The sequence below is a fragment of the Odocoileus virginianus genome, chromosome 4 (genome assembly GCF_023699985.2).
Source record: "Odocoileus virginianus isolate 20LAN1187 ecotype Illinois chromosome 4, Ovbor_1.2, whole genome shotgun sequence".
NCBI classification, from domain to species: domain Eukaryota; kingdom Metazoa; phylum Chordata; class Mammalia; order Artiodactyla; family Cervidae; genus Odocoileus; species Odocoileus virginianus.
The window spans coordinates 37,771,602-37,795,996 of NC_069677.1; the positions used below are offsets into that span (position 1 = coordinate 37,771,602).

Below are 24,395 nucleotides of genomic sequence, written 5' to 3' on the forward strand. Positions count from 1 at the left end.
GAGAGATTCTAGGCTTACAGTCTGGCATCGATCCTGGTTTACCCTCTGCATTGACCTTGACAAGTTATATAAGCCCTCTGAGCCTCTGTTTCCTTGAGTGTGGAACAGGCCAATAACAACCTGAATGTTATAGGGGAAAATCATGTAAATATGATAGCATAGCACCTACCCTTTAGTAGGCCCTAAAGAAATGATTGTTTCCTCTCCTTCCCCTGACTTCTTTTTTCTTCTACCCCTCTCTCTCCCAATCACCATGGCCATTTTCCTTGACTTGGTCTGTCTCTTTTGATGCTCCTGCTATCACCACAGTTTCTGGCATCCTGAATTCCCTCACCATTATATCGCCTATTCATTCTATATGATACAGAAGGACTTGGGGGTGGGGCGGGGGTGGGGAGGTCACTAACAGTGGCCCCATTGGCCTGGGAACATTGGATTTGTGAGATCCTGAGAAAAGAGAAAAGACTGAGATAATGAAATGAAGGATTGTTAGTGACAGAAAAACTATTTATTTGACAGAGATTTTCAGTGATCCCTCTATCTGATTGTACTCTTACTCCAAGAAGATGGGAGTCTTCTTCTTCACTCCTGGCTTGCAATTGCTGTTGAGTGGGTCCATGTTCTGGCTAATTGGGTTGTGGGCAATAGTGACATGCATCACTTTCAAGCCAGAGCATTTAGTTGCTGGTGCAAGGTCCTCCAGCTTTGGTTCTACCTGCCAAAGTCAGCTTTGAAGTATCTTGTTGAGATGGGGCATCATAACATGGTATAAAGTGACTTATGTGGAGCAGAACCCATAGTAATCCACAACAGAGACAATGTGAACAATAATAACGTGACTTAATGAGACAAAATGTCAATGATTATTTTAAGCTACTGAGAGTTTGTGCATGTCTGTTACCACAGAATAACCTATAAAACACAGCAATCCAAATCTTGACTTTCATGCCATAGCCCCTTGAAAAACAGTTCTGGGGGGCTCTAGCAGCAAGTCAGTGACCATACAGATCTTTTGGGAAAGAACACTAGACTGAGAACCTGGAAGCCTAAGAAAATGAGTTTTAGACCTGGTTCATCTACTAACTAACTATTGGACCTTAGGTTATTTACAACCTCCAACTCCTTACTTTTCTCATCTATAAATTAAAAGCTGTCATCTTCCAAAATGTGGGACACATACCATCACTGGTACTCTGGATCCTTGCCACTCAAAAGAGTGATCCAACAACTAGAAGCACCAGCATCACTGAAATTGTGTTAGAAATGCAAGTCCTTGGGTCCCACCCCAGAACTACTGAATTCAATTCAGCATTTTTAACAAGCTCTCCATTTGATTCCTATGCATGCTAAAATTGGGAGAAATGCTGATTTCAATAGGGCTTCCCAGGTGGTGCTAGTGGTAAAGAGCCTACCTGCTAGTGCAGGAGACATAAGAGACGTGGATTCAATCCCTGGATCGGAAAGATCCCCTGGAGGAGGGCATGGTAACCCACTCCAGTGTTCTTGCCTGGAGAATCCCATGGACAGAGGAGCCAAGAGGGATGTGGTCCATAGGGTATCAAAGAATCAGACACGACTGAAGAGGCATAGTATGCATGCAAGGCTCAGTACTAAATCACCTATCATCACACAGTGAGAATATTATACTTTTCCATTTGTCCTTCAGTGTTTCTGATTACTTCATAGAGAAAGCTTCAGTTTGATGCCAGGATGTCTTTAACACCTCTTTAACAGTTGCTTTCTTTTTTTAATAATGAGAAAGCAAACCTCAGATTCCTGGGCAGGCAATAGTATTTAGCTTGACTATGATAGCATCATTCTATTTTCACTGTGCTTATTTAAATAATTATCTTGTACATATGGCAACAGATACCCATTTTCTACTTAAACCAGTGACAGAAACCTCTTTAAAATTAATTAAGTGTAAAAGTGAGTGTATTTAAAGGAAACATATAATAAATGGGAAGAAGTGTTTGCTTTAATACTTCCTTCCATGTCAAGGAATTCCACTGTTTTAGCATTTCTGACTTCTTTCCACAGCTTCATCATTAAAGAACTTTATTCATACTGCATGCGGTGGGATGGGGAAAGTTGCTGCACCTCACTGTAAATTTGGGAGGAATGAAATGAACATCTTTAAGTCATCATCCCCCTTCTTCCTCTTGGAATTGAGATACACAGAGGATAGTTACTCACAGATAATTGCTTATAAATTCCCAGTCCAATTGGTAGAATCCTAGCAGCAAGTTATTTGTTTAGTATATATTTATTGTGTGCCCTGTGGTAGTTGGGTTCTGGGTCTATCTTTTCTTCTTTTTCTGCACAGTAAGCAACCTCTCCATTCAGAATGTTCTTGACCAGCCTCTGGCCAAGCTGTCCCAGTACTTTTGATTTTCAGCCTCTGAATCCCTTAAAGGCAGAAGTCAGGGGGGCATTGATGAGTTTGTGGTCCTTTTAGAAGAAAGCGTCAACTATTCATCACCATGAATCATGAGACAAAAACATGTAATGGTCGTTAAAGCATCTGGTCAATCTCCTGGTGGCCTAATCATAATCCATCCATGTGGGTCAGTCATCAAGGTTTTAGTGATTACCCTGCTAATGACGTAGACTTTTGGCAAAAGTCCTCTGGTAAGAGGGCACTGGAAAATGTACATTTTCATTCCAATCCCAAAGAAGGGTAATGCCAAAGAATGTTCAAAATACTGCACAACTGCACTCATTTCACATGCTAGCAAAGTAACGCTCAAAATCCTCAAAGCTAGGTTTCAACAGTATGTGAACCAAAAACCTCTAGACATACAAGATGGATTTAGAAAAGGCAGAGGAACCAGAGATCAAATTGTCAGCATCTGTTGGATCATAGAAAAAACAAGAGATTTCAAGAAAAGCATCTACTTCTGCTTCATTGACTATGCTAAAGTCGTTGACTATGTGGATCACAAGAAATTGTGGCAAATTCTTCAAGAGATGGGAATACCAGACCACCTTACCTGCCTCCTGAGACACCTGTATGCAGGACAAAAAGGAACATTTAGAATCAGACATGGAACAACAGACTAGGTCAAAATTGGGAAAGGAGTAGTCAAGGCTGTATATTGTCACCCTGCTTATTTAACTTATATGCAGAGTACATCATGCAAAATGTCAGGCTGGATGAAGCACAAGATGGAATCAAGATTGCTGGGAGAAGTATCAACAACCTCAGACATGCAGATGACACCATCTTTATGGCAGAAAGTGAAGAGAACTAAAGAGCCTTTGAATGAAGATGAAAGAGGAGAGTGAAAAAGCTGGCTTAAAACTCAACATTCAAAAAATGAAGATCATGGTATCTGGTCCCATCACTTCATGGCAAATAGATGGGGAAACAATGGAAACAGTGACAGACTTTATTTTCTTGGGCCCCAAAATCACTGCAGATGGTGACTGCAACCATGAAATTAAAAGACACTTGCTCCTTGGAAGAAAAGCTATGACAAACCTAGATAGCATATTAAAAAGCAGAGACATTACTTTGCCAACAAAGGTCCATATAGTCAAAGCTATGGTTTTGCCAGTAGTCATGTAAATGTGCGAGAATTGGGCCATAAATAAGGCCAAATGCCAAAGAATTGATGCTTTCGAACTGTGGTGTTGGAGAAGACTCTTTTGAGAGTGAGAGTCCCTTGGACTGCAAGGAGATTAAACCATTCAATCCTAAAGGAACATCAATCCTGAATATTCACTAGAATGACTGATGCTGAAGCTGAAACTCCAATACTTTGGCCACCTGATGCAAGAGTCGACTTATTGGAAAAGACCCTGATGCTGAGAAAGATTGAAGGCAGGAGAAGGGGATGACAGAGGATGAGATGGTTGGATGGCATCACCAACTCAGTGGACATGAGTTGAGCAAGCTCTGGGAGATGATGAAGGACAGGGAAGCCTGACGTGCTGCAGTCCATGGGGCTGCAAAGTCAGACACGACCGAGGAGCTGAACAACAAAGAGGGCACTGCCCTTTCCTTGGAAAGTAGGGACATGTATGTCTAGGCCCCCGCATTTGCTTTCGTCAGTTCTCCACCACTCAACTAAAGTGGTGTCCCCACTCCTTGTATATCACTCTATTTCTTTCTTTTATCACCATGGTTCTTATCTCCACCTCTTTGTTGACTTGATTAGGATCTGACTCCCTCTACTAGACGGTAATCTCAAGAACAGGAGCCATTTCTGTGCAGTTTGTGGCTATATCTCAAGTGTCTACAACACACTGAATAAATGAATAAATAAATGAACAAACAGTCCCATATTCCAATTGTTAGAAAAAGAAAAATAGAATGTGTACTTTCTAGATGTAATTAGTAGTCAATTTGTGGTATCTTTGCTTAACCCTGGAACTGAGATATGCATCAATTGTTCCTGCTGTGTGTGGCTCTAAATGTTCTGCTCCTCTTCTATTTACTGCATTTCTATTCATTGGTTCATTAATGCTTGGCCTACAGCTGGAAAGTGTCTGCAGCGACTCATAAAGGCAACAGTCAACAGGTAAAAGATAAGACCTTGTAAGTAAAGGAGTAGGACCCAAGGGAAACCTTATCAGGAAATCATTGTTAAGGTGTAACTTTCAATTACAATCAATGCAAGATTTGCCCCCCAAGCTTCCTTTTTCTGTCCTGTGCTGGGAAAGGTGACTTGAACATTGAAAACTTGCTTGAAAGAATTATTCAGAGTCCCAGGGCAATTTCTGGTAAAACTGTCCAAATTTTTCTGAAATTTATACTCATCCAAGTAACTGTTCATAAAGGTACCATTTTTGAGGCAAAATTAAATTATTTCACGCTAATTCTTCCATTTCTCATGCTTCCTCATGACAACCCAGAAGTAGAGGAGACAGAGGTAGCATTTTACCTACCAACTGGACAACTTTTTTTTAATGATATATATAGGAGCATGAGTTGGCACCTTCTGGTCTTTTGGTGTTCCTAAATATAAAGAGGTCCAAACTGACACTTTCTGAAAAATACTTTTAAAAACAAAATCAGCAAAGTGGACTAGAATTTGCTTACAAATGGGAAAACTCCTCAGGAGTTCCTGGTTTGTGTAAAGATGTCATTGAGTGTATTGGCAGTGAACTGGAGACTCATATCACTCAAGGGGCTGATGACTAACCAGAAATTGCTCCTGGATGCTGAATATTCTTGCTTTGAAGTCAAATTCATTTTGAATTTCTAACCCGAATCAGTTTTACCTGGGACAGGCAGAAGAGTGTAAAGCTGCTGTCCTGAAATATAAGCACAAACTTAATCTCAACTATGAAATACTCATAACCACTGTGACTGTGGCTGGTGTCATTCTAAAAATTAAAAAGTCAGGAAAAAAATTAAATTAATCCAGAAATCCATCACAGAAGACACTGAAAATGAAAATATAATGCTCAAAACACTATACCCCTTAAATCACATGCACACACACAGACTTACAGAAAAATACACTTTAGTTGTTGCCCATTCCATGATAAATCCCAACTTCCTACGCCTTCATGCCCATAATTCATCTGGGCTAGAATAAACTCAGGGTTTTCTTCAGTCTGTAATGTCAATAATTCACATTTATTCACTCTGGACATTTAATGGTATGGCTTCTCATACATTATCCTCCATTTGAACCAGCTCATGGAGAAGGCAGACAAACATTCTATTCCATCGTAAAGCTGAAACTCGAAGAGCTTGAGTGATTTGCCAAAGATCATATGATAAGTAACTGGCAGAGCCTGTATTTGGAGAAGGAAACAGCAACCCACTCCAGTATTCTTGACTGCAGAATCCCATGGTCAGAGGAGCCTACAGTCCTCTGGGGTCGCAAGAGTCATACACGACTTAGCAACTAAACCACCACCACCAGAGCCTGTATTAAGATGCCAAACTTCTGATTCTTTAACTCTATCCTTTCCTGCAAGTTTCACAGCTTCTTGGGTATCCTAGAAGATCTGATATACCCTGCATAAGCCCAAATGAAGGAGATATCTCAATACTTAAGACCTGAATGCTGGTCCAAGGCAGTAATAAACTTAAGCTGGGTAGACTTTCCCAGACTGGCCTGGCACTGATCAGTCATTTTTCTGGGGAGAACTCAGGTCCTCTAGCTAGAACCCACAATCTAAAGGTACATTTGACAGCTCCATGCTAGGAAAGAAGTGTCTACAGCCAACATTCTTCTCAATCAGAAGCCCAGTGAATGTGTTTCCAAGGATGGGGAGTTATATCTCATTAGCTCCCATATATTTTGAATACATGGACCAAAGATGCAAGATTATGTAGGTACTGTCCATCTAAAGCAGTCTTTTCAATGCATATTAAATAATTCATTCTCTGATGAGGCCAAACATGCTTCGGTTTGTACTACATAGTCATCCTTTTGAGACATAACATAGTTCTCAACAAAACCAATGAAAGAATATAAGCCCAGTAAATTGCTTTTCTCCTTTCATGTATTATCTGTCAAGCCTGAATGCACAGATACCCCCTTCTAAGTTTACAAAAGATACTTCCATTCTACTGGTGCAAATCACAATCTCCTTGTTTCTGAAATTTATTTTAACAGAGACAGAGGAAGGATTCCCATTTATTGAGTTCTAAATATGTTAGGCAATTTTAAGAATATTACCATTTTAAATTCTCATAATAGTTCTTAAGGGGTCATTTCACAGATGAGAGAAGAAAGGCAAACAGAAGTTAGATACTCCCAAGGGTATCTATTTTTGGTATGGACCAAAATTCCTCCTCAATCTTCAAATCTCAAAGCCTCAATCTTTTCTACTCATAAGATGTTGAGAACCCAAAGATAAACTTGATCTATTGGAGAAAGAGGAAGGTCTTGTCTTTCTTTTAGGAGGGGAGGGGAAATCAATCTCTCCCATCCTTTCCTTTCAGTAATGCTGAGGGAAGTGGAAGACATTTAAGAGCAGCAAGGGCTCGGTGAAGAAGGGGGAAGCTTCCAGAGGGCAGGAACCAGGTCTGGGTAGCCAGCTTTGTCCAATGTCAAGTCCAGCAGAGGTGGAGCTTCTCGCAGAAGCTGTGCGTTTACAACACATCAACACTGCAGAGTCCTGCCTGGTCCTCTCCCAGGGCGGAGAGCAGCCCGCATCTCTTCCCCTCAGCCTCACATAGCAGGAGGTACTGGAAGCACACACCTGGAGGCTTAATAGGCCAGGCAGGAGTTGAGAGCGGCAGGTAGCAGTGTGTGTGTGTGTGTGTGTGTGTGTGTGTGTGTGTACTGGGGGCTGGGGGTGGGGGCGTCTGGTGAGAGGCTTCTGCTCAGTAATGTAAGGGGTTGGGCAGCCCACGTGACTCCAGGAAGGCGGAGACAGGCTAGCTGGAGGGAGGACTGACAGGCCGCGGGGAGGGGTGCAGGATAGAGGGGCAATCTGAATAATTGAGGAGCTGTTCGGCAGCGGCGGCTGCCTCCTGCTTTCCTTTGCCGCCGCCACCCCGCATCACCGTAGAAGAGACAAACCCGGCGCTGTAAGTGAGGACCGCCAGCCATCCGCCCGGGAGCCAGTTCATCACCTCCAGCCCTCCGGTGAGTGAACGTCCCCCTTTCGCTGTAGTCTGTCCCCCTCCGTGGCCCCTGCACCCCAGCTGGAAAATGGGATGATCACCTCTTGTTGAATGAACCAGGGAGCCGGAGGCACCCGGAGCGGGTAAGCAGGAACATGGCGCGGAGGCTGAGGGCGCCCTCCGCGAAGGGGTCTCCTAGAAGGAAGGACGGAGCCTGGCCGGGGTCTCTCCGGCTCTGGCCCGGAATGGGGCCTGGACAGCATCCAGGGTCGGGGGACGCCGGGCTCCCACTCGCGGGGCTGCCAGGCAGGTCCGGCTCGCGGGAGCTAGAGGCGGAGGAGGGAGCCGCGAGCAGCGCCCGGGCCGCCAGGTCTCCACTGCCGCGGGCCCGTCCTGTCCCCCCAGTGCCTTGGCACGCACCTTGGCTCGCGCAGCTGGGTTTTCTCGGCGTCTGAAAGAGTCCAACGAGAGAAAGATGCTTTTCCGGCCGAAGCCCGAAGGACGGGCGGGAACAATGTCTGCCCTTTTACATTAGAGCAAACTCTTCAAAGGGACTCTATCTGAGCCAGGTGACCTGACAAGGCCATGCGCTCGCGGGGGCATCTGTCCCCAGAGACCGGTGACACAGCGGGGGCGACGAGGAAGACGTGATGGGTGAGGTGTCAGGGAAGATCCCTGGGGAGAGGACTCTCACACTCACACCGAAGCCAGAGCCCGCCCCACTTCCCCATCCCAGAGCACATCAGTGTCCTGAGAATCCAAGGGGCCAGAGCAGGGCAGTGCAGCCCCCCCCGGAGGCAGCCACAACCTCCTTCTAGCTCTTGAGTCTGCCCCCGCCCCCACCCCCACCCCCCCACCACACACATGTATTTTGTATTGTGATTGAAAAGTAAGACAGAAGTCGCCGAATGACTAGAAGTAAAGGTGGAGAAAAGGTGCAGGAATGCTGGAAAAATAGAGCCCTCACCGGCTCCCGGCACTCCCCACCCCACCACCTATGCTGACCTCGGTTCTTGTGGGTCTCCAACCGAGAGGCGAAAAGAAACCGGCTCTTGGGAGATATTCTCACCATAGTGGCAGGGCCGGTCACTGGCCAGAGTTCACCAAGAAACAGAATGATAACCCACCTCCCCTCCCCCAACCCCATTCCGACCGGAGCCCCCTCCTGGAAGGGGTTCGGGAGAATGCCAGGGGCAGGATAGCGGCAGTCCCGTGAGTGGGCCACAGACAGGATGGCGGGGCGGGCGCTGTCCGCGGTGCTGAAAGTTCTCCAAGGCGGCGAGATAACAACGCCAAGGGAATGGAGGTTCACTGCTCGCCAACATTTTTTCTCCAAAGCAGAAGCTGTGTTAGAACCTCGTAAAGGAAGTCAAGTGGAGCAAGTGACCTAGAGAGAGGGGTAAAGGTGCTATGCGTTCCCCGTTTCTCTGCCTTCCCACCCACCCTCCCCCCCACCCCTTGGGGTGACTCCACTTGGAAGCAGGTTTTCCCCAATGCTGGGTTGAGGAGCAAGGAGCGGGTGTCACTCCAGGATCCAGCTTTGCTAACTTGAATGAGAACGAATGTGGTGCCTCATTCTGTTTTCTCTGCCTGCGCTGTGAATCTTCCTGTTGGTGAAGTGTTGGAAACACAGTTAGGGTTGTTGTTCTGATAAACATTACTGTGGCTTTCAAGAACCAGAGAACTCTAAGGCTGCACAAAGGAAGAGGCTTCATCAACAGAGAGACTAACTAGGCTTTCTATTCCTGGCTGAGGTTTTTTCCCTCTTCAGCACCCTTCTCTCTCCACCACACGTTATCTACAATGTAAATTTTACATCCTCTAGATATAGATCTCTAAGCAGTCTTGTGTGTTTCTTTGAGAGTCTTTTACATTATGGGCTAGATGAGGAATGAACTAAGCCAATTTCAGGAGGCCAAATTAAGAGAGTATTTACTTTTTTTAAAAAAACCTACTATTTGCTGGGTCATATCATCTCATTTAAGCTTCACAATAGCTGCTAACCAAATGTATCACAAAGTTCAGAAAACTGAAGTTATGTATCTCAAATCCAGAGCTTGGATTCAAATTCAAGTCTGAAGTCCAAGCTATTTTCATGCCCTCATTTTGGTATTGACTTTGGGCAGTGGTTACTGGAGACTATAGCAAGAATCTGTCAAAGGTAGAGGACCTGCTTTGCTTTTCACAGACACTACTCTCTCTTCCAACCCTTTCCTCTTTAATCTGTTCACCCACCCACTGTCACCTACTCCCGCCATACCAACTGCTTTTGTGCATGCTGCTTGAGATACCACTGTTCACACACTTGAGCTTCAGGATAACAGAAACCTGATAGAGGAATAAAATGGCAGGCTTTCCTGAAGAACAGCAAGGCTTCAGGGAATCTGGAGGACTAGATCCCACTCATGCTTTCATATTTAGAATTACACCCTTGAGTTACAGGGCTGGCAAAAACCTTCAAGATCATTAAGCATCATTATTTAACAAAAAAAGATAATTTGGGAACCCAAAGATGCTTATTAGTCTAACTCACATGACTGAAAAGTTAGGACTGGAATCCAGTTGACCTGACTCCGAGGCCAATGCCCTTTCCACTACTCCCATGGTGCCTCAAATATTCTTCCATGCCTTCTCTGATTATCTGTGACAAAAACATCAGCAGGACTGAACTATATTCAGTAATTTGTTGTTTTTGTTGTCATTTAGTCGCTAAGTCATGTCCAACTCTTTGCCACCCAATGAACGGTAGCTCACCAGGCTTCTCTGTCCATGGAATTTTCCAGGCAAGAATACTGGAGTGGGTTGCCATTTCCTTCTCCAGGGGATCCTCCCAATCCAGGGGCTGAACCAGCATTGCCTCTTTGGCAGGCATATTCTTTTACCACTGAGCCACCTGAGAGTCACAAACACTCAAAACACAAGTAGTCCTCCTATCTAATTTTTCTTCCTGTTTTTCCCTCTCTGGTCTCACTATTCCAGTGTTGGCTGATGGAATATAACTGAGATATCTGACCCACATTCCTCAATAACTGTTTTCCCTATAACAACAATTTGCAAATCGGGATGGTGATATGGCATTTCTTTACTTGCCTTTATGCTATCTATATTTCCTCTTCTATGATCTATTCTCAACACAATAATTTTTCCAAAATCAATTACCCTTAGCATCTTCCTGTATTCTCGAAGGTACATGGAAGAGGCCTCAAAAAGATTTAGGCAGAAATAAGTGATCATTCTAAGTCCTGATATTTATCAATGCTAGGCAGTATGCTAAGTCCTTTCATAAGTCATTGAATTTTCACAATTCTATCAGGTGGACAATTTCATTAGACATGGTCCTAGAGTTCTAGTCCACTCTAACATACAACAGACCCGACACTCTATTCATTTTTGCTTGCTTCTCTTCCAGCCCATAGTAAATTCTCACTTCCATTAATTAAATTTTTGTAGCCCTAGTAATCACACTGGCAAGATGAAACTTTTATATTGAATTAGACAGTTCTATCCTGCTCCAAAATGTAGAATTTAGAAACTCAAATTCAGTTTAAATGGCACTGTTCTGCTGTTTCATCTCTTAATATTTACCATAACATATTCTTCCCATTTGTTATCCTTTACTTAAAGATCCCGTTATGCCTTCCTAATGCTATTACTGACATTCTGCTTCAAACCTGCTCCAGAAGCAAGGCATAACTCATAATTAAATACACAACTTCTATTATATCATCACTGGGTGATTCTGCAAGGATGATGTTGCTGGATTACTTGGTCCCAGGTACCATAATCTTACGCTGTCTAGAACCACTCTATCCAATATGGTAGTCACTAGCCATATGTAGTTATTTACCATTTTAATTAGTTAAAATTTAAATGTTAAAAATTCAGCTCCTTAATCACACTAGGCATATTTCAGCTGCTTAATAAAACCATATGTGGCTACTGACTGCCTTATTGGACAATGCAGATATAAAAAATTTCCAGCATTGCAGAAAGCTCTATTGGACAACATTTCTTTAGGAAGTGCTAAAAACATCACAGCAACTGAGAACAGAAATTGGGAATAAGGACTTGGGACTCTGCTTTGAAACTGTTTCCAAGAGAAGAGAAAAATCCACCTGTGCTGAGAACATCCCCCGAAGCCCAAAGACGCTCAAGACAATAAGGATAGGAAGGAAAAACATGTATCTCACTGAAGGAGCCGATGACTTCTGGAGTTTAATTTCACATAGATTCCTTTTTACCATAAAGTCAAATGTTCTATTTTACTGGTCTTACTGGTTTCCTGAGTTCCAACTTAGAAATAACATAGCAGTTCTTATTCAGAGTTCAAATTTACATATACTTTATATGTAAATATCTTTTATACACATATATATATTTATCTTAAGATAGATAAATAGATCTTAACAAAGGAATGGATGGTAACTTGAAAGATACTCTTTCAGAGAAAGAGCTGAGATACACTCTCAGCCTGATGTTGGTCAAGCATGCCATTCTCAGGCAATTGTTGCATATGGAATCTTATTACTAAAGGAAAACTTAGAGAAACTATCTACTCCGGTCTCCAGCAGATCATGCAGGCTTTAATAATAAATACCACTTTAGGGGGAGTCATGGTTTATTCATTTCATGGGAACTCTTTATCTCTTAGAGAGGCCTGGATTTTGGAAGAGAGAAATACATTACCTTGGAGCTGAAAAGAGTTTAATTTTCACTGTCTTCAGCTTGAGGGATTTAACTGATTTTGTATCTCAAGAAATAAATAGAACTGACAGTGTAGCTTGGAAACTCATGCTGGTAGCATACAATCATTCACTTAATCAATAAAGTAGTTGAGGAGTGTCATATATTTGCACAGAAAGACTGTGGTCACAGGTGTTTGGAACTCCTATAGCCTAGCACATGGGTGCTCAATAAATATTTGCTGAATTCATACCATTGTTCCAGGTCACTTCATGCCACAAACTCATCTAGCCAAGAAATGAGTTCTCCCCGTGGCATTTTCCCTTATGAAATAAAACAGGAGACAGACACAGAACATCAAATCCTACCCTGATAACCACCCTCCTAACCCCTCTTGGGGCATAGGTAGTGATGGCCAAGACAGACTGCCGCTGAGAACTGGGTCTTGCTGTTCTCCTCCAGGGAACAGGGGACACATCAGTTCAAGAGTGTTTCATTTCATTATGATGAGGCAATTTCACAAACAATACTTAAATGGAACTGTATGATACTTTTCACTTTTACCTTAAAGAGACATTTCTTTCCTTAAGAAAGTATTTGGTTGGCCTTCATGATTGTTGCAGGCAACTACTATTATTCCTAAGTTCAGAAGGAGCTTAGCTTAAAATGAAAACACATATAATAATTAGAGGAGAGCTGATGACATCACAGTTTGATTGGTCATATAATATTATCCTTTTCCAGGAATAATTGGGCTTCCCTTTAAAAGTTTTAACTGGTGATTACTGACAAAATTGAAAGAAAAACATCTTTCCATTCTAGCAAGTCATTAAGCAAACGTCTGGAATTAGCAGATTCTCACTTGCCAAAGGCAAAATATTCCAACCCAATAAACTGTCCTACAAATGAGCAAGCGGATCTCCATCGTCTGTTCATTTAAAAAATTGTTTTCCTTTGCTTGTTTTAAAAATAATCAGCAAATTTTAAAAAAACAATTGCATTCAGGTGTTTGAATACTTTGATGACAAAATGTTTCTCATAATTGTAATGATTAAATTGCTCATTAGAGAAAATCCTTATATAATATACTATTGTGCCAATATTTTGTAACAATTGCATAACCTAACTCTCTTACTTTGCAAACAGAAAAACTGAGGCTGAGAATGGTCACTCAAGTCAATAGCAGAGGCAGAAGCAAGACTTGAGTCTTCTTTCACAATTCACTGCTCCTTGCATCTTTCAACATCATGCATCTTTTCATTAGTCGTTAAAATTTTTATCAATGACTTTAGCCACCAAAACTTTACCAGAGATGCTAAGAGTAGGAAAATGAATGTATTTGAATTTCAGATTATTTCCCTTGCATCCTGGTGTGAACTACTAGTCAAGGATAGTCAACAGGTAGAAATTTCATGGCTGGTATTATAAGACCGAAGAAAAGCATTCAAAACTTCAGAATCTTTGTTGCCAAGAATTTGTACAAGGATTTTACTTCTCTCACCTTCATTATCTTCATCTTTAAACCAAGAAATTTGGATTAAATAGTGTTTCAGGTCCTGCAAGATGTAACATTCTATGGTTCCATGAAATGGGGCTGAAGACTTGAATATGCTGCCTCACTGAGCCCAAAGAATCAAAAATAAATGAAGGATTCCTATTTTTACATCATTATTTATTGAAAACTCTGACATGTCATGCTAGTATTTCACCCAGTAATAGCAACAATAATAATGATGATAATGATCATGATAGCTAATACCCTTACTCTGACCCTAAATGTTGGTAATGTTATTATCCCTTTTTTGCAGATGAAGAACTGGATCCCAGAGTGCTTAAATAACCTGCCCCAATTCTTATTTCTTTATGGCTGTGCTGGATCTTCACTGCTACACACGGGCTTTCTCTGGCTGTGGAGATTGGGGGCTACTCTCTTGCAATGCTCAGGCTTCTCATTGCAGTGGCTTCTCTTGCTGTGGAGCATGGGCTCTAGGGCGTGCAGGCTTCAGGAGTTCTGGTGCATGGACTTAGTTGCCTCATGGCATGTGGAATCTTCCCAGACCAGGGATAGAACCCGTCTCCCCTGTGTTGGCAGGCGAATTCTTAACCACTGGGCCACCAGGGAAGCCTGACACTTCCTCTTTGAAAACCACTAGTCTCTCAGATAACTGATGTGAATCATTTTTAGGCCACAACATATAAGCCCCTTCTCTGGGGAATTTTCACTTTACCTACATTTTCTGGCTAGAACACCAATCACAAGGTGAACAGAACTTCAGGTCTCTGGTTCTGATGAAGTTACATAGGGATCTGTATTGTGTTTCTGCAAGATGGCTCTTGTCCTTTTGTAAGTCACGCCACTGATCAATTGTTTCAGTAGTTCAGTACTGAATGTTGCTGCTTTGCACCATACTGCTTTTCCCAGAATACATGAATCGCCTGTACTGCCAGAATGAATGAATGCTGGTTCAGGATCCATCACCTTTTAAGGCTACAAATGTCAGCCTACCACATCTTCACTGTTCAGCAGAGTTTTCTGGCTTTTGCCTCCAGGTTTTTCACTCAGAGTGACAATCTAGACAGCTTTTAAGGCAGAGAAGGAGAGCTTCCAGAGTGTCATTTCCTAGTGATAGGCTTCTATCAAAAATAAGACTAAAATTTTTCAAAATCATATGTAGAATTCATTTTCTTTTCATTACCCCTACCTTAATACCAAATTACTCAAATAGAATACATCACAGTACCTATCTACCTCACTGTGGATTTTAACATGTACTAAGTCTGCTCCTCATATCACAAAGAAGGCCAATGAGATACTCCTTGTGAGCCATAAGGTCTTTACAAAAGAAAAAATGGATCTTCTGTCCTTTCAGTTCTTTTCAAAAATAGCTCTCAGGTTGCCGATATCCAGTCCTGAACCTGACTTGACAGCCAAATCAAAGTCTTTAGGGTTAAGAAGACCTTAGATCTAAGCTTGCATGTCTAGAAAATGGTTGTTAACAATAAGGGAGGCTTCCTGGTTTCTTCTAAAATCACTAGTTCTCAACCTCAGGTGCTATCTCACTAAAGGGTATTTTTTTTTTCTTACAAACACTGGGGGTAGGGTGAGGTATTATCACTGGCTTTGGCATCCCGGGATCAGGGATGCTAAATATCCTGCACCAGGCAGGACAACCCTGCACAATTAAAAAAAAAAAAAATACCACCTGAAATGCCAATAGCACTCCCCCTGCACTGAGAAATCATACTTAAAGTGAGATGCTGTTCCAGCTTCCTAATTCCCCAATTGATACAGAGAATTCACTTTGGTATCCTTCCCCAGATGGAATGCAGCCAATGTGAAGTCTACAGCAGCTCAGAAGCATTACTGGGATTCCAGTAATTTTATTGAACTCAGGGCTGGTTCATGGCAGACATCAGAATCATGAAGTCTATTCTCACAGCTATGAGAAACCTCAGAAATCACCCCAACCAGCCTTCTCCCTTCCCTATGTTTTAAAGATGAAGTAATTAAAACCCAGGAATGTTAAGTGACTTGCCTAAGGTCAGCCAGCAAATTAGTGATAGGACAAAGACTAGAGCCCGGTCCATCCTCTTTGTTCATAGCATTTTGCCCTGCTCTGCACTGCCTTCAGGAATTGTATTCATCCTTGGAGCACATTCCAGTGTAACACACAGTGTAGTTATTAAGTATTTATGAAGCTCCAAGTTTTCCATTGCTCACTATTAAGATATGGTTCCTTAATAACAACCAGGTAAGAGATCATATCCTGGGCTACTTCTACACAAGAGCATTCTTCTTAGAAATACAGATAAGCAGCATACCCAGCACATGGGCATGGCATTCTTCCCCCGCCTCACACACCCTCCCCTGCCTCCTCGTTTCAAACTGCCAGAGATTATAGAGGCACAGCCTGAACAGAAGGCATCTTAATCTCCAGTGATTCTGTAAATAATATGCTGTTCATGCTTGCATATAAATGATCACAGCCTCTCTACTTTCCAGATGAGGGAGACTTCAGAAAGATGAAGTTGCCTGCACACAGAGCATGTCAGAGAGAGCATTTTCAGACTCCAAGCACCAGCTCTCTTTGTAACACGGTTAAATTTTTCACCCATCTGCACATTCCTAATTATTTATCCAGGCTTATGGTCTTAAATTTCACCTCACAGTCAAGTTAGTTTGTGCATAGATTCTGAAATTGCTTATTTCCTACTTTTCATTCTCTGGCCACCTTTCTTCCTCCTCTCATCCAATGTACATCCAATAAAGATCATCTAAACCAATCCACTCGATTTACAAGAGATGAAACTCTCTCTCTGAAAGCCAGAGAGGCAAAGCTGCCAGTTCAAGGTTGCACAGCTAAAAGTAGTCCCGTAAATAGACTAGATTCTCTGACTCCCACCCCATGCTTTTCGCTCCACACCAAGCTGCAACTTTCCAAGGGTAGGTAAAAGAGCATCTTCCCACTCCCCACACACCTCCCATTCGCTGACCAACCCCATAAGGATGGATGGAAATTACTGACTGCACTGTGCTGATGCTTATTCCAGGACCTTGTTTAGAATGTCCACAACTTACTGTCCCTCACATTGTATTGATCCATCTATCACATTAAGAAGCTGGTTATAGAGGACACTTTCTGATCCAGAGGATATATATAATCAATGTCATCAAGGCAGAGATCACCACAGAAAACTGTGCCCAAGAAAAAAGAGGGCATGATCCACGGCTCCCATCACTTGATAATGGAGCAAAGTTCACCCCACATTCACTGTAAATGGCAGGTCATTGGATTCATAATCCCAGAAAGCAGATAACTGGGTAAATGGGTAGGATTAAAAGAATAAAAAAGTTTAAAAAAAGACAACTCCTAAACCATGTCTGCTTTAGGAGCAAGGTGTTTTTCCTGAATTGATCAGTATGTGTTCATGCTAAGTTGCTTTAGTCGTGTCCAACTCTTTGGGACCCAGTGGACTATACCCCACCAGGCTGCTGTCCATGGGATTCTCCAGGCAAGAATACTTGAGTGGGTTGCCATTTCCTTCTCCAGGGAATTGATTAGCATGTTACATTTAATTTAATGTACACAAGGCTTACAATAATAGGGTTTTTCTTTTTTTTTTTAGAAAATCAATGAAACATTTTCTATTTAAATTCATTCTGAGGAATCATTTAAAAACAAAAACAGGTTTTGTTTCAGTAAAAATTGCACTGAAAAGAGAATTGGTGAAGAAATTTAACAACCGGCTTCTCAGGCAGGGCTTCATATGGTCATGATTGTCTCATCATCTGACCAGGCTTATTAGGTTTAGAAACTTGATTTTATCAGTTCTATCAAAAGTCTTCCAGCTCTGCAGAGTCAAGCCATGCTCCCCAAATCCCAAGAGACTGATCTGATGACTAGATGCCAATACAGTCACTCCAATGTAGGATGCTTGCGAGTGTTGCCCAGGTCATTTCCATCCTGGTATTAGGATAGTAAGAAAACCGAGCGAGTGATTGAAGATGACTTGAGAGCACAAGATCAGGATCAGTGGAGTTGGAGAAGCAGGCTCAGGAAATCTACCATCCATGCTGAAACAGGGACTAGAGAATTCTTCCAAATTCCACCAAGAACACGTTTCAGATTACTGGAACATTGGGCCCTCCAAGTGGAGGATCTTGTTTCCCCTTTCCCTAGTGTTAGAGAAACTTTGGAAAATTATTTCAGTAGAAGATAGACTTTAGCTTCTGTGCATCCCTTATCTTCTGTTAGGATATTCTTTCATACATGTTATAACTGCTTAACTCATAGCTTGTCATATTTAGTTACATTCTAGTCTCCTTTAGGGAGTTCTGATAGATGCCCCAGTTTAACCACCAGTCATGAATAAGCCACCCTAGTGGTTGGGTTATTTCTCTGAGGGGCAAATCTCTTGTACTTTGTGCACATTCTATTTATTCCACTTCTCAGAGGGTGCCATGATCTGACCTCACTCTGAGAGAACCGGGTCTGGTTTATCCTTGTCAGAAATCTTCATGTGTGGACCCTGACATTTGAAACTGTATTCATTAGTCACTCTCAACACAGAAAACATTCATGGGGTGACTATGACTCATTCACAAAAATGCCAAAGGAATCAACTCTCAAAAAGTTAAAAAAAAAAAAAAATCAGACACCATTGTTACCTCTGCCAGAGGTCAAACAATCATTTAACTGTTTTTATTCTCCCCTTGAGCAGGCTAGTTATCCTAGTTCCAAGCAGGCATAAACTGCAACCGACGGTCTGGGATTCATCTTAAGTTCTTTCCTAGTCACACAGACTTTTGACACACTTTCTATTCCAGCATCAGAACATAGAGGAAGAAAATATCTGAATGAGTATAGACTGTTGTGCCAGAAATAAGTTCCTGATATAGACAACTAAAACATGCCACCATGGAACTTAACTGTCAAACAGAAACAAGACTTCTCCATTTCAGTTCTGTCTTAGTGACTAGCTGTGTTCTTCTTTTCTGCCCCCAAGTCTATTCCAAACCGGCTGTAAATAAATATTATGGGGCTAACACAGTAATCCTAGGTATCTGGGGAGAACCTGTCAGTTGAGCTTTGTGATGTCATCTCTTCACACTCGTGATTCCAATATGGCAAGTTACTGAAGTCAGGGATAATTACATGATAATACTTCATATTATTCTACATGATAATACTTCTGATAACAGTCACAACAGCTCACATGTATTCATTTAATCCAAGGAGTAGGTCTATTTATCCCAATTCTTCATATGAGAATTATCAAATTTAAATGACGTGCCCAAGGTCTCAGAGCCAGATTCAGATCTGTGCTAACTGACACCAAAATCCTCCCCATTCGTACCACTCATCCACAATTTTCTTAATTAATTTATTTACTTTAATTGGAGGATGATTACTTTACAATATTGTGATGGGTTTTGCCAGACATCAACATGAATTAGCCACAGGTGCACGTGTGTCCCCCCATCCTGAAACCCCCTCCGCCTCCGTCCCCACCAAATCCCTCTGGGTTCTCCCAGAACACCGACTTTGAGTACCCTGCTTCACGCATTGAACCTGCACTGGCCATCTATTTTAAATATGGTAATATGCATGTTTCAATGCTATTCCCTCAAATCATCCCACCCTCGTCTTCTCCCACATAGTCCAAAATTCCGTTCTTTACATTTGCGTCTCTTTTGCTGTCTTGCATATAGGGTCATTGTTAATGTCTTTCTAAATTCCATATATATGCATTAATATACTGTATTGGTATTTCCCTTTCTGACTTACTTCACTCTGTATAATAGGCTTCAGTTTCATCTACCTCTTTAGAACTGACTCAAACGCGTTCTTTTTTTATAGCTGAGTAGTATTCCATTGTGTATATGTACAACAACTTCCTTATCCATTCATATACTGATGGACATCTAGGTTGCTTCCTTGTCCTATCTATTGTAAACAGTGCTACAGTGAACACTGGGGTACATGTGTCTCTTTCAATTCTGCTTTCTTTGGTGTGTATGCCCAGCAGTGGAATTGCTGAATCATATGGCAGTTCTATTTCCAGTTTTTTAAGGAATCTTCACATTGTTCTCCGTAGTGGCTACACCAGTCTGCATTCCCACCCGCAGTATAAGAGGGTTCCCCTTTCTCCACACCCTCTCTAGCATTTACTGTTTGTAGACTTTTTGATGGCAGCCATTCTGACCAGTGCGAGATGAAACCTCATTGTGGTTTTGACTTGCATTTCTCTAATAATGAGTGATGTTGAGCAACGTTTCATGTATTTGTTAGCCATCTGCATGTCTTCTTTGGAGAAATGTCTGTTTAGTTCTTTGGCCCACTTTTTGATTGGGTCATTTATTTTTCTGGTATTGAGCTTCATGAGCTGCTTATATATTTTGGAGATTAATTCTTTGTCAGTTGTTTTGTTTGCTATTCTCTCCCATTCTGAAGGCTGTCTTTTCACCTTGCTTATAGTTTCCTTCATTGTGCAAAAGTTTTTAAGTTTAATTAGATCCCATTTGTTTATTTTTGTTTTGTTTTGTTTTTCCATTACTTTGGGAGGTGGGTCATAGAGGACCTTGCTGTGATTTATGTCAGAAAGTGTTTTACCTCTGTTTTCCTCTAAGAGTTTAATAGTTTCTGGTCTCACATTTAGATCTTTAATCTACTTTGAGTTTATTTTTTTGTAACTCATCCACAATTTTAAAATTCTCTCTGAGACAGACTGATCCTAATATATCTTACATGAGTACACGGATGACAAGAATGGCTTTGCAAGTACACTTACCTTCATGGCCTTATCAGAGGAGTTAGACCCAGAGGTCCAAAGACTTGATGTGGAACTGTGAAAAAGTTGTACTTTTTCTAGGCCTCAGTCACTCCATCTAAGAAAGAAAAAGAATAGTGGCTCTTTAGTTATTCACTCATTCAACAAATATACTAAAAACTGAAGTGACAATGGACAAAAACATAGGTTAAGAGCTGTTAACAAAAATAGGAACCCCTGTTCAGATTATTGTTGCTAAAATAAAGATACTACTAAGTGCCAAAGGCCTAGGGTATGTGGAAGACTGCATTCAAGATTGTTTTGGGTTAGTTTCTTAATCAGCAAAGCAGTTTGAATTCTTCTTATGTATCTGTCAAGTAAAACTACAGGCCCAACTGACCAACATAGTGCAAGTTATTACTTATGAAAAACAATAGCCTGGATCCTCAAGGTTCTTGTGAATGGTTTCTGAAGACAAATTTGTCCTAAGCGATGAACAATACATCTTTAGACTTAAATTATTACAGAACTTCAAAGTGCCTTTTCATTTGCCTAAGGAACTCATTTCTTTCAGGGAAGGCTGAGATTATGTGATTACCACAAAGCAAGAACATAGGACAGGGAGACTAATAATCTGCAATGGGAGAACGGATGGCAAAAGAGATATTTATTAAGCAAACAGAAGGGGCGATTTGAAATGAAGGGAAGTAAGGCCATTTTGAAAGGCCATTTGTTCAGGTTAAGAAAATTCTTAAGTTTAAGCTTGCTGATGAACTGGAGAATATTAAGAAAACCCTGAATAAGAGAGTAAAAAAAAAAGCGTGTTTCTCAGTTGCTAAGTCTTATCTGACTCTTTGCGACCCCATTGACTGTAGCACTTCAGGCTTCCCTGTTCTTCACTACCTCCTGGCGTTTGCTCAGACTCACATCCTTTGAGTCAGTGATGCCATCCAACCATCTCATCCTCTGCCGCACCTTTTCTCCTCCTGCCCTCAATCCTTCCCAGCATCAGGGTCTTTTCTGATGACTCTTCACATCAGGTGGTCCAAGTACTGGAGCTTCAGCTGAAGTCAACCCACAAAAAGGAGGGGAAGAGATGGCATTCTTCCTAAAGCCCTTTCCCTAGAAAGGGAGAGTTAGAGAAGGAGGTGCAGAGGTGTTTGCTGGGCGGTGAGAAGTGAGATGCGTTTCCTTCCCCTCAATCAAAGACTTTACCGCGTCCCGGGCTTGAGAGTAAGAGACATCTCACACATAAATAAGCAGATGGCTCTTTCTTCAGTTCTGAATCATCCAGTTTGTCCCCAGTTTTCAGAAGTCACTTGGCAAAAGGCATCATCATGAATCCTTAACGAATGATTGCAAATTCACCAAGCCTAGAAGCCTAATTTATACACAGGAAACTATTTGGACTTTTAAAGTAATTTTCTCTTGTTAAGAAAAGGGACATCAAGCCTTTCTTAACATAAAAACAAAACAAACACAGACTCAAAAAAATCAATGGGGAAGCACTGCCATAGAAAATGAAGGAAATTTGCCAGCCTAATCTCAAAGCTTAACTTATTTGGAGGGCCAGTTTCCAGTCCAAAAGTAGGATAAATAAGAGTTGTAAATGGAATGTTAAAATGTGATTTATGACTTGACTGTGTCATATCACTCAAGGTGATCCATTTTAACTTAGCTTTAAATAGCAAAGCAAAGTTCTCAATGTTGGCTTTTTTTGTTTGTTTTTTAGTGAACTATAAGGTGGTCCTTACTGGAATTTATTTGCTGCTCAGCTGCTTGCAGTTCTTTTGGAGAAGTGTTTCATTACAAGGTCGATGGCTATAAGATTAGTAAAACTCATCTCTCCTGGACCTTGAATGCTGACCTAAGGGGATTAAGCTTTAAGCCACAAGCAGTGGGAGCCACCACAGGTTTTCGTATGGTAAAAGTTGTGACCAGAAGCGTGACAGAAGGTTCTGGCACCAGTGAGTGGGATACCTGAGGGAGACAGAGAGAGGGTGGGAACAGAAAAGTCAAGTCAGGAGATTAAACTGTCAAAAACATTCAAAAGAAAGAGCATTTCATAGCTGTAGAATCAGGGGCCATTGTTATTTCTTGGCTGTTGTTGAATCACGTCTCCTGGATCTGGAGGTGAGCACAGGTCCCAGGACTAGGGCTCAAGAGTATTCTCTCCTTGACTTCACACCTGACCCACGCCCTCCCCCCCACTTTCTGTCAGCTGACTGGAACCCCTCTCCACTCATGGTGAAAGGGTTGGTGGGGATGGGCTGGAGTGCAGAGAGAGGTAAACCAGATGAGCTTTGCCTGCCTGGATCCAAGATGGTGCCAAGAAGATACCACGGGAAGCGAAGCAGGGATGGTGGTTTCAGGCCAATCTCCCTAGCAGCGTGTGCCTCACCTCGCACAGGTTTCTTTGCTTTTCTGGGCCTGAGATGCCTCAACCTTCCAACAGAAAGGCTACTGTGGATGATTGCCATGGTTCTTTCCAGCTTGAGAATTTATAAAATCAGCAGTGTGTTATTAATTTAAAGATGCATTTCATGGACCACATTCAATTCAGTTCAATTCCAGGGTGGACAGTGTGCAAAATGCCAAAGCTCCTAAGGGTTTGATTTCCTCCCTTTATTCCCCACCACTCCATTTCTTGTATTTTTCCATTATTTTTCAGATAAAGTATTTTTCCCCCATTCCTTCCCCCCCCCCCCCCCCCCCCCCCCCGGTTTTCTGGTGGTAGCAGGGAGGGGACTGTTTCCATAAGACAAGACACTGAGATCGTCTGTTTATTGACAGGACAAGGGACTAGTCAGCCAGCTCTTTTCCACATCATTCTGCTGGTGACCCGCAGTCCTCTACCAGCAGGAAAAGGAAGCTCAACTCAACCTCCCCTCTGACTTTTGTTTTTTAATCACTGCTTTCTCCACAAAGCTGCAGGCTTCCAGATGTTCTAGGCAACTCTCCCTCACTGCCTACAGGTCAAGCAAGATGATTGCTGTTACCCACTTTTCCCTAGGAAAACTAATAAAGAAAGAGGCTATTTATACTGTCTTGCTGTAGTTTAACTTGACAATAATTAATATGCATGTGCACATGTACACAGACAGCCCAGCCTCTTGAATGCAACTGCATCGGTTTAACCATGGCCCACTCAAATCTAGCCAGAGAGCAGGGCCATGGAGGCCTCACTCCCGAGGAAACGACCGAACCCTAAATTAGTCACTTGTCTTTTAGTCCCCTGAGCTACTCTTCCATTTGAGAACTATCAAATACTTGTCTTGCCCATCTCAGTGGAAGCTGAGCTCAGCTAGGGTCTCCCCTATTTTACTGCCCCACCCCACCCCCAACCCCAGCCCAAGACTTTCAACCCCCCCTACTCAGCGTCTTACTTCCTACACCAGTCTGGTTAATATTCTAAGCACAACTTCATCACCTCTAAAGAAAGAGAAACAGACCAGCATAGGAAGTGAGAATCTATTTCTTCCAGTGCTCACAGCCTAAGGAGGCGAGAGATTTCCTCCTAACAATCCAGGATTCTGCGATGAGAACCAGGTTACTGGGCAGCTAGAAATATTTTAAAAATAAAACACTCAATACCCAAGAGAGGCTTATGTGGATGTACATGGAGCCCAAAGCTGGAGAGATGAGGAAAGACTTAGTTGCCAACAAAGTATTATAGAAAATGTAAATTATTATTAAAATTAGAGGGAGCAGTTGATCCAGCCCCATCTCCTAGAGCAATAACAATAATATCTGTATTTTAATCTAGTACATGCCACACACTTCATATACATTAATGAATTAGCACAACAATCCTAATAAGGTGAGCATTTTTAATGCCCATTTTTTTAGAAAAACAAAAGCTCTTCCCTGGTGGCTTAGGTGGTAAAGAATCTGCCTGCAATGC

The 24,395-nt window shown here is 42.0% G+C and overlaps 1 protein-coding gene across 1 annotated transcript in view; it reads left to right on the top strand.

The window, feature by feature from the left end:
• Positions 1-7,328: 7,328 nt before the first annotated feature.
• Positions 7,329-24,395, top strand: part of SLC7A14 (solute carrier family 7 member 14) — a 113,696-nt gene continuing 96,629 nt past the window's right edge. Inside the window, exon 1 of the mRNA XM_070466431.1 lies at positions 7,329-7,559. The gene's annotated coding sequence lies outside the window, so the exon portion shown is untranslated. The remainder of the gene's footprint in view (positions 7,560-24,395) is intronic.